We start from the raw sequence: 8,609 nt of genomic DNA, 5'->3' as shown, positions 1-8,609 counted from the left end.
AACACTTAGATTGGTTTTTCTTCTCTTGCAATTTTCTAAAATCATTTTGTCAATCAGCAGCTGGTTTTTTTGTGCCTCTGGTGTTTGGGCAATTTACTTTCTGTTCAATTGAAAGCTTCTTATTAGTTGTTAAGTGCGTCATTACTTCATCTGCTATTATTCCAGTTAATAATTTGAACATGGTAGGCAGGCAGGTTATCTGTCTATTATTACTTGGAACTGCACCTTTTGCTGGGTCTTTCATTATGAGATGTGTTTTGCCAGTTGTTAACTATTGTTCAATATCACCTCTTTGCAAAATGTGATTGAACAGTTTTGATAGTTGTTTATGAAGGCTTGTTAGGTGTTTAAGCCAAAACCATGCAGTTCATCATTGCCTGGTACAGTCCAATTTTTAATTTTCTTTGCTCTTTCACTTATTAATTCTGGTGTTATTATTAGATCTTGCATTTGTTGGTTACATTTTTCGACCTCTTTTACCCAGCCTGCTTTTTCATTATAATCAATTGGATTGTCCCATAATTTCCCCCAGGATTGCATTGTTTCTTCTTTATTTGGTGTTTCTAGGTTTCTTGCAGTTTCTCCTTCTATGCTTTGGTAGAAATGTCTCTGATTTGACTGGAATTGGAGATTCTGCCTGTGTTGTGTAGTTCTGGCTTCATATCTGCTAATCTTCTTTGACACTGCTGTTATTTGCTGATTTATTATTTTCAGGACTTCTCTAATTTTCCTTGAATCTAGGTGGTATTTTTGGATCAGATACTGTTTGGTGTTTTCATTCTTGTCTTTCATATCTTTCAGTTTACTAGCATCTGATCTAAGCCTGGTTATTTTATTTTATTATCTAATCTTCCATATAGGTGAGGTACTGATTTCTTTTTTTACAGGTCCACTGCTCTTATATCTGAGCTCTTGTGTTGTTATTGTTGCTGCACTGTGCATTAGTTGGTTTGTTTCTTGCAAATTATTGGTTATTATTTCTGCAAGTGCAGCATTGACATCTTTTAATGCCTGAGCAAGTTGTTTTTTGGCAACTGTTTTTAGAGCTGGAAGTCGAACCCTGGTGGTTGTTTGGTTCATGTGCTCTTTATTTTTTGCTTTAGTTTTTGTTGCTTTTCTGTTAAACGGCATTTGGGTTTTTGAGGTGAAGGCAAAGGGGAGGTTGCCTGGTTTTGATTTTGAAAAAGTTCAGTAACAGTGGCATCCTCGATTTCCAACACCTCCTCCACCTGCGTCTGAGCAACTTCTTCAGTTGGTGGTAATTCTTCTTCTGTATCTTGAGCCTGTGTTGCTCTTTGCAGTTCATCCAGCTCAACTTCTGTGAATACTTTATTTCTTATTATGAATTTTCTCTGGTCTGCTAGCCTTTGTTCTTTTATTTCTCTATCTGAATGCTTCTCTTTCCAAAATTGGTACATCATCATCATCATCACATTTATATCCCACTTTTCCTCCAAGGAGGAAGAAAGCCTGGACAGAGCACTCACTGCCGTGGCCGCCGGCCACTCACTGCATCTGACTGTGTGTATAAACTGAAGAAGCAGGGAAGGGAGGAGCCAGGAGGGAGGGCGGGTGAAAAGGAAGAAAGGAGCCGGGATGGCGGGAAGGCGAAAAGCTGCCTTTCTCGGCCCTGCCTGCCTCCAAATGAGGCAGATGGGCTAATTTCAGGCTTCTGTGCACATGTGCACAGTTCAGCTTTGGGGGTTGATGGTTCTGGCCTGGGAAATGCTGTGGCTGTTAATTTTGCCTGCTCCAGTGCTGTTTTACTGATCAAATTAGCACTTGTAATGGGTGGGCTTTTGTTCAGCCCAAAAACTCATTTAAGTTTCAACACTTCATTCAACTTCCCTCAATTCTAAAAGCCATTTTTGGCCTGGTTTTGCTGTTCCTTTGTGGAATTCTTGTCTCTCACTGGCCTGTTGTGAATCAGGTGATCTTGTGTGTCTCCTTAGGCCAGAACAGTCTCAATGTACTCTTAAGCACCAGAACATCATGCAAATGATCGCTCCTATTGTTTGAAAAACTGCTACTATCACAGCGAGACATAGAGAGACATTTTGCTTTTGAAATAAGTGTTTGAGCCATTGGATCCTAGGACAAGAAGAAGAAGAGGAGGACGATGAGGAAGAGGAAGAAGATATATTTATTTATTTAGAAGCTAGCTTTATCTCTTTTCCAGTGAGACACTAAATTTACAAACTTTTCCCTATGAAGGAAACAGCCAGCTTTAGTGTGAAGTTAGGAGAGTTAGATGTGGGTTGTCATCACCGTTGTTGCTGCTTCCATAATGTTACTTTAGTTTAGCTTTGTTAGCTGATACCATGCTGCAAGACTTCACCATGATGCAAGCTTTCAGTTTGTGAACTGACATTTAAGACATAAGATCTACTGAGGCTTCTGAGGCTCCTGTTTAACACCAGTCAGAAAGAAAGGGACCTCACTTGTGCATGTTAACCATTTTGCCTTGTTTGCCTGTAAACTGTCCTGCTTTTTATATCTACTTAAATACATTAGATTTGGATTGTTTTAAGCTTGATCTGGGCTGGAAACATGCTCCATTCTGTCTCCCTAAGTGCCTGCTCAGCCTCCACACTTTAAAAAAGGTTTAAAAGTTAGTTTTGTCTCATAGGAGACTGGTGACAGCTCTACTGGAGGATTTTTAAATGAACCCGGGGGACATCCAGGGCAAGAAACCCTCTCCCGCTCACCACAGCATTCCACACACATCTGCTTTGAATGATTCAAAAGGATTTCATGAGATCACGTATCATGTGATCCTGTGTCATGAAGTGTTTGGCCCCAAGAACTGAGGCTTTGTCACACTTCAGCATGACAGTGCTGAAGCATGACAATTGTCATGATCAGGAACATACTACTGCAATAAGATAATTATATATTCTGCAGCAACTACATGTTTTGGTTTGAAAGAGCTCCTAGCTAAAAGCTGTGTTGCAGCAATTTCTGCTACAACGCCAGCATGCATGAGGAGTGCCTCTTTATATGGCCTGCTTATATATCTGCTAATCTTCTGAAATAACCACTCACTTTGGTGTCTGATGTGTTATACAATCAAAGAAATGAAGTGTACAGAAAGAAAAGGATCTCCATATAATAAGCGGTCTTGTTTATCATCCCATTAACTTCAGCATGAATATGCATGTAAATTTCAGATATCTTTTATTTTGGGTTATTATGCAGGCATGAGTGAGGAGTGGAATTCACAGCACATATTCTGTGACTTGAGAGTGATTCAAGATAATAAATATGTTGCTAAACAGCCTTAGATTTCCTTCCCATATGTTCCTGAGTCAACAAACCCCTCTGAACATAGTCCAGATTATTTTAATGTAGCCTAATTCACACACTTACTAGGCTGCAATCCTACTCATGTGGTTCAGAAGGGTTGTGTGCTCCTGTCATCCACCAAACAGAAAATATATAAAGTGTGACAGACTCTCAGTGCAGAGTATATGCATTAAACTGACTCATGCAATATTTAACACTCTCTTTGGAAGCAGAAGATACACAATATATGGCTCTCACATGCTGCAATAGAAATGTGGTAGGGCAACAACCCACACACCCTCCTCTATGTCACAAAGGGAGCAATTGGTTTGGCAACTATGAACCAGGCCTACATTCATTGTTCTTTAAAAAATCTTATTAAGAGAGAAAGTATTATATTACAGAACTAAGTTTAAACTGGAGTCTGCAAATATAATGAAACAAAAAGGAAGAAACATTTTATTCCGAATTTTCTAAAACCATAACTAACTTATTTCCACTTGCTACTTAATAGTACTTTGTTGCTATTTCATTTTTCTTATCCTAAAGTTCAGCATAAGCGGTTTTCTTTTCCTGAAGCACATTTCCCCCCCCCACCAGATGTTTTCCACACTAATTTGCTTTTCTATTAAGCAAATTAAGCTCTCTCTCTCTCACTCTCTCTCTCTCCACCCCCCCCCCCCCCATATACTCTGGTGATCTTCACAAGACCATAGCACATGCTGATCTGATTTGGACACCACAGCAAACTATAATTGATCAAACCAGGGATATGGATGGCAGTGGATGGAGTATGCAAATATGAGGCTCATTTATTATCTGCCCAACTATGGTTTGGAAAGTCATCTGAACTGCCCCAGTGTGTGCCGTACTCTAGTTTCTTGGAATAAAAGGACTGAAAAACATTATTTTGCTGGCAGAGTATGCTTTAAGCTGTTTCAGATATGAGCTGGATATACTTTGATTGCTGTCATTAATTAGTTATTCTTGTTTTATTGTAGAAAGACAGAGGCCCCGTCATAACTTCTTTTGTTTTTGTTACTGCACAATTCACTTGCTTATTTAATGTTTTTAAAGTATCACATCTAAATCTCTCTAAGAAGATAAAACTTCAAATGTCTTTTTACTAATATATTGGGCATCTTCTTTTCTGATTTCCCCAAACCACATTTCTTTTATTTAGTAAACAGTGCAGAATTGAGTGTTGAAGCTTAAATGTAGATTGGTTGCATACAATTTGGAATCATGAAGTGATTGCTTTTAGAACTACGTTGGTTTTTCTATCCCATTCATGCTGCGGCTGTGTTGGGTGTTCTACCCTTTAATTTGGCCAAGTAACCTAAACCATGAAAGTGTTTAGAAGTGGTTAGCATGGTGTTCAGCTATCCAACAGCAGAACAACAAATATGTGACACTCGCTTGAACTCAGGCTAGGATAAGCAGGAAAACTTTCAGCATGATTCTGTGGAAAATGCTTTTAATCCACAGAACTTCACTGACAGAACTTCAGATGTTTGTCTCTGTGTGAACAATAGCATCTGTTCAGATTTTTTTAAAAAAATGTTCTGTGGTCTTACAGTGCTTGTCAAGAGAGAGAGAGAGACAAAAAGAATGCCATGACATCCTGACTAGATTTGCACAGCACTTTTCCACACATTACAGCAAGTCAGCTATTCAGAGGCTGCTTTAGTAACTTGGGCTGTTTCTGGAAGAGCCATCTTCTTAAATCAAAAGAGTTTTCCTTGATTTGTTGTATTGTATATTGGCAAAGCTTTTTTCCACAATGACAATAACAGAGGCTGTCAGACTTCTGTTTTTTTGCTGTATCTTCCTATTCTGTTTTTAATAACTTTTATACTCTTTCCTACATATGCGGCACATAAAATGTCTCTTACTTTCACATGGACTCTTCTTTTTCCTCTGGTTTCACATTGGCCTTATGCTAGTCCACTGACTCTCCAGTGCAATTTATTACCAGCAACTAAATGGCTCAAGAGTTGGATAACATATATGAGGAGTTTCACCTCAGAGTTCCTTGATATATGGAGTCTAATAAGTTCAGTTCTTAATGAACAGGTGTCTATATGATGCAGTACATTAATTCGCAGTCTAAGGAAGGGCTAAGAATGTTCACTTGGCAGCTGATTCACAAACCAATTAAGCCATGGATTTTATACCACTACTACTTATTTATATATTATTTATTTTGCATGTTTCTATACTGCCCAATATATGCATATATATTAAAAATATGGTTTACATGATATATCAAAATTTAAAAACAACCAGCAACAATTAAACCATTAAAATGATTTTAAAATAATGAACACTTTAAACTTTAGAACATTTTAACTTAAGCCCTGGTATGTCTTTAGCTGTTTCTTGAGAACCACCAGAGATGGGGTTTCATTCTCATTCTATTTGGGAGTGTGTTCCAAAGTCCTGCAGCAGCCCTAGAAAAGGCCCGATTTCGGGTTGCCACCAAACAAGTGGGAGGCAACTGCAACCAGACTTTCCACAATTAACCTAATAGGAGGCAGGGTTCATGAAGAAGGAAGTGCTCTCTTAAATACCCTGGACCAGCGTTCCCTCTAATAGGGATTCCCAGATGTTGTTGACTACAACTCCCATAATCCCCAGCCAAAGGCCACTGCAGCTGGGGATGCTGGGAGTTGTAGACAACAACATTTGGGAATCCCTGTTAGAAGAAACACTACCCTGGACCCAATCTATTCAGGCTTTTAAAGGTAATAGCCAGCAGTCTGTATTTGCCCGGGAAACCTATTGTTAGCCAATGTAGTTCTTTTAGAATGGAAATAATGTGGTATCTTCAGGTAGCCCTGGAGACCAACCTGGGCGCTTTTGAGATTACACGATACAACCATGTTACTACGTATCTGCTAAGTGTGCTTCCGTACTGGCTGTGTTTCGACATTGCACTGTCAGCAAGGTGGCATTCACATTTCCGATGCCTTCTTTTGGATTTTATACTTGCATTTTAGTCCAAGAAAGTTGCATGTGTGTCACCAAAAAAAAAAAAAGGCAACCTGTATTTTCCCATTGTATAAGGGTTGTGCAAGCTATTGAGGTTTTCAAAACGATCCTGCCAAGCTGAAGCATTTTACTGCTGAAAAGCGTGTAGTCTGGAAAGTGCCCTGGCAGAAGCATTCTGCATCACTTGCAGTTTATGGACTATGTACAAAGGCAGCCCAATGTAGAGCTCATTACAGTGGTCAATTCTGGATGTTACCAGCATTTGCACCACTGTTTTAAGGCTAGTCCAGAAGTATTCCCAGATTACGTACCTGTTATTTCTGGGGGAGTGTAACCCCATCCAAAACAGGCAGATCTGAACCATTTCCTAAGTTCCCATCTCCCATAACAAGTACCTCGTCTTTGGATTCAGCTTCAGTTTATCCCTCATCTAGCCCATTGCTAACTCCAGGCAGGTATTTAGGGAAGTTAAGCAATTTCCTGTGAAGCTGACATAGATGTCATCAGCATATTATCTTAGAGGGTGCCTTCTTCGGTACAATCCCCACTGCATATTAAGGTAATCTGCGGTGGTCTGTCTTCAGCTGCCACCATGTCTGGTGGCGACTCAGAGGCAGGCCTTCTCTGTGGCTGCTCCTGGGCTATGGAATGCACTCCCAGCAGAAATCTGTAATCTGAGTTCATTATTGGCCTTCCAGAGAGCCCTTAAGACCTATCTGTTTGGCCTGGCCTCCCAGGGTTTGTAAACTGTTTTGGTGCAGGGTGTTATCAATATTTATTTATTGATTTGATTTGATTTCTATACAGCCCTTCCAAAATGGTTCAGGGTGGTTTATATTAAAAACAACACTAAAATCAATTAACTGTAAAAACCAAAAACTGTAAAAACAACATAAAACCATTATTAAAACAATTAAAACAGTTTTTAAAACCCCGGAAAACCAGGCCAAACCTTTACAGTTTTAAAACCCTGGGAGGCCAGGCCAAACAAATAGGTCTTAAGGGCTCTCTGGAAGGCCAGTAATGAACTCAGATTACAGATTTCTGCTGGCCACCGCTCCTTGCCCTCCTTCCGGCTCAGTATCCAACATGCATAGTGCTAAAGAGCTCCATCTCGCCTTGTTCGAGCAGAGGCGATCGATCTTCCTAGTCCCACGGAAACTGGATACTAAATAAGAGGCCCGCATGTGCACTGATTAAGCATTGGGCAGCATGCGTGCCTCTCCTTGAACATCCAGCCTGTGCAGCGCTGAGTGAACTTTCCCGCACTGCACAAGCTGGACAGTAAATGAGAGGCCCACGTGTGCCCTGCATCAGGGCTCCCTCCCGCACTCATTTAGTATCTAGCTTGTGCAGAGCTAGTCACCTATCTCCATGCTGGAGGAGAAGGGTGAACTTCCCAGTGCCTCTCGAGCTGGATACTAAATGAGAGGCCCATGTGTGCCCTGATTAGGCATCCGAGCACATGCATGCCTCAAATTTAGTATCTAGCTCACATGGAGTGAGTCACAAGTTCCGTTTCCACTCGTCTCACTAGAACAAGGAGGGAGGCTATTGAACTCGTCAGCACTATGCTACTGGGTACCCAGCAGGGTGAGGAGCAGCAATGTAGGAGGAGTGTGGCTGAGGGGGAGTGCTGCTCACACCCAGCCTTGCATCCTCCTAGGGAAACAGGCCACAGCCACACTGGGCTGTCATTTGGGAGGCAGGTGGGAGGGTGGCAGGAGCCTTAGCCTCCGCCATCCTGGGGACGGTGGAGGAGGTGGCGAGGACTGCTTCCACCCTTCCACTTGCTTCCCAAATGACAGCCCAGTTCAGCTGAGGCCTGGTTCAGGCCTCTCTGCAAGCGTGCACAGAGGCCTGAAATGGGCCACAGAAGGCTGGGCTGTCATTTGGGAGGCAGACAGGAGAGGATCCCTCATGGCGCCTCAACCACCATCCCTGCAGGTTCTGCAGTGCTTCCTAAAGCTAAAGATTATGAAACACACTTTAAAGACTTGCCCGGAATGCCCGCCCCCCCATTGCTATCCTGCCACACACTATTAAAAGGTAAAAAAACCACACACACTGGGAATGTTTCCCTTGCCCCCGCCCCACCTGCCGCACAGTGGTTTAGTTTTAAAAAATTAAAATGCCTTGGAATCTACCCCCTCCCCCCACCCCCCATCCAGGCCCTTTATTTGTAAAGGGGAATCCAAGTCCGAGCTGCCTGGGAAGGCGAACTGGGCCAGCCGTTTCCATGCACACTCTTATCAGGGAGCACTTCACAAACAATTCAGGTTTTTTTAATCACGTGTTAGAGTGTAGCCCAAATTATATCTGGGGTTAAA

Source organism: Hemicordylus capensis, chromosome 1, assembly GCF_027244095.1.
Source record: "Hemicordylus capensis ecotype Gifberg chromosome 1, rHemCap1.1.pri, whole genome shotgun sequence".
NCBI lineage: Eukaryota > Metazoa > Chordata > Lepidosauria > Squamata > Cordylidae > Hemicordylus > Hemicordylus capensis.
The sequence above is the reverse complement of the archived record's forward strand: the minus strand, read 5'-3'. Positions refer to the sequence as shown.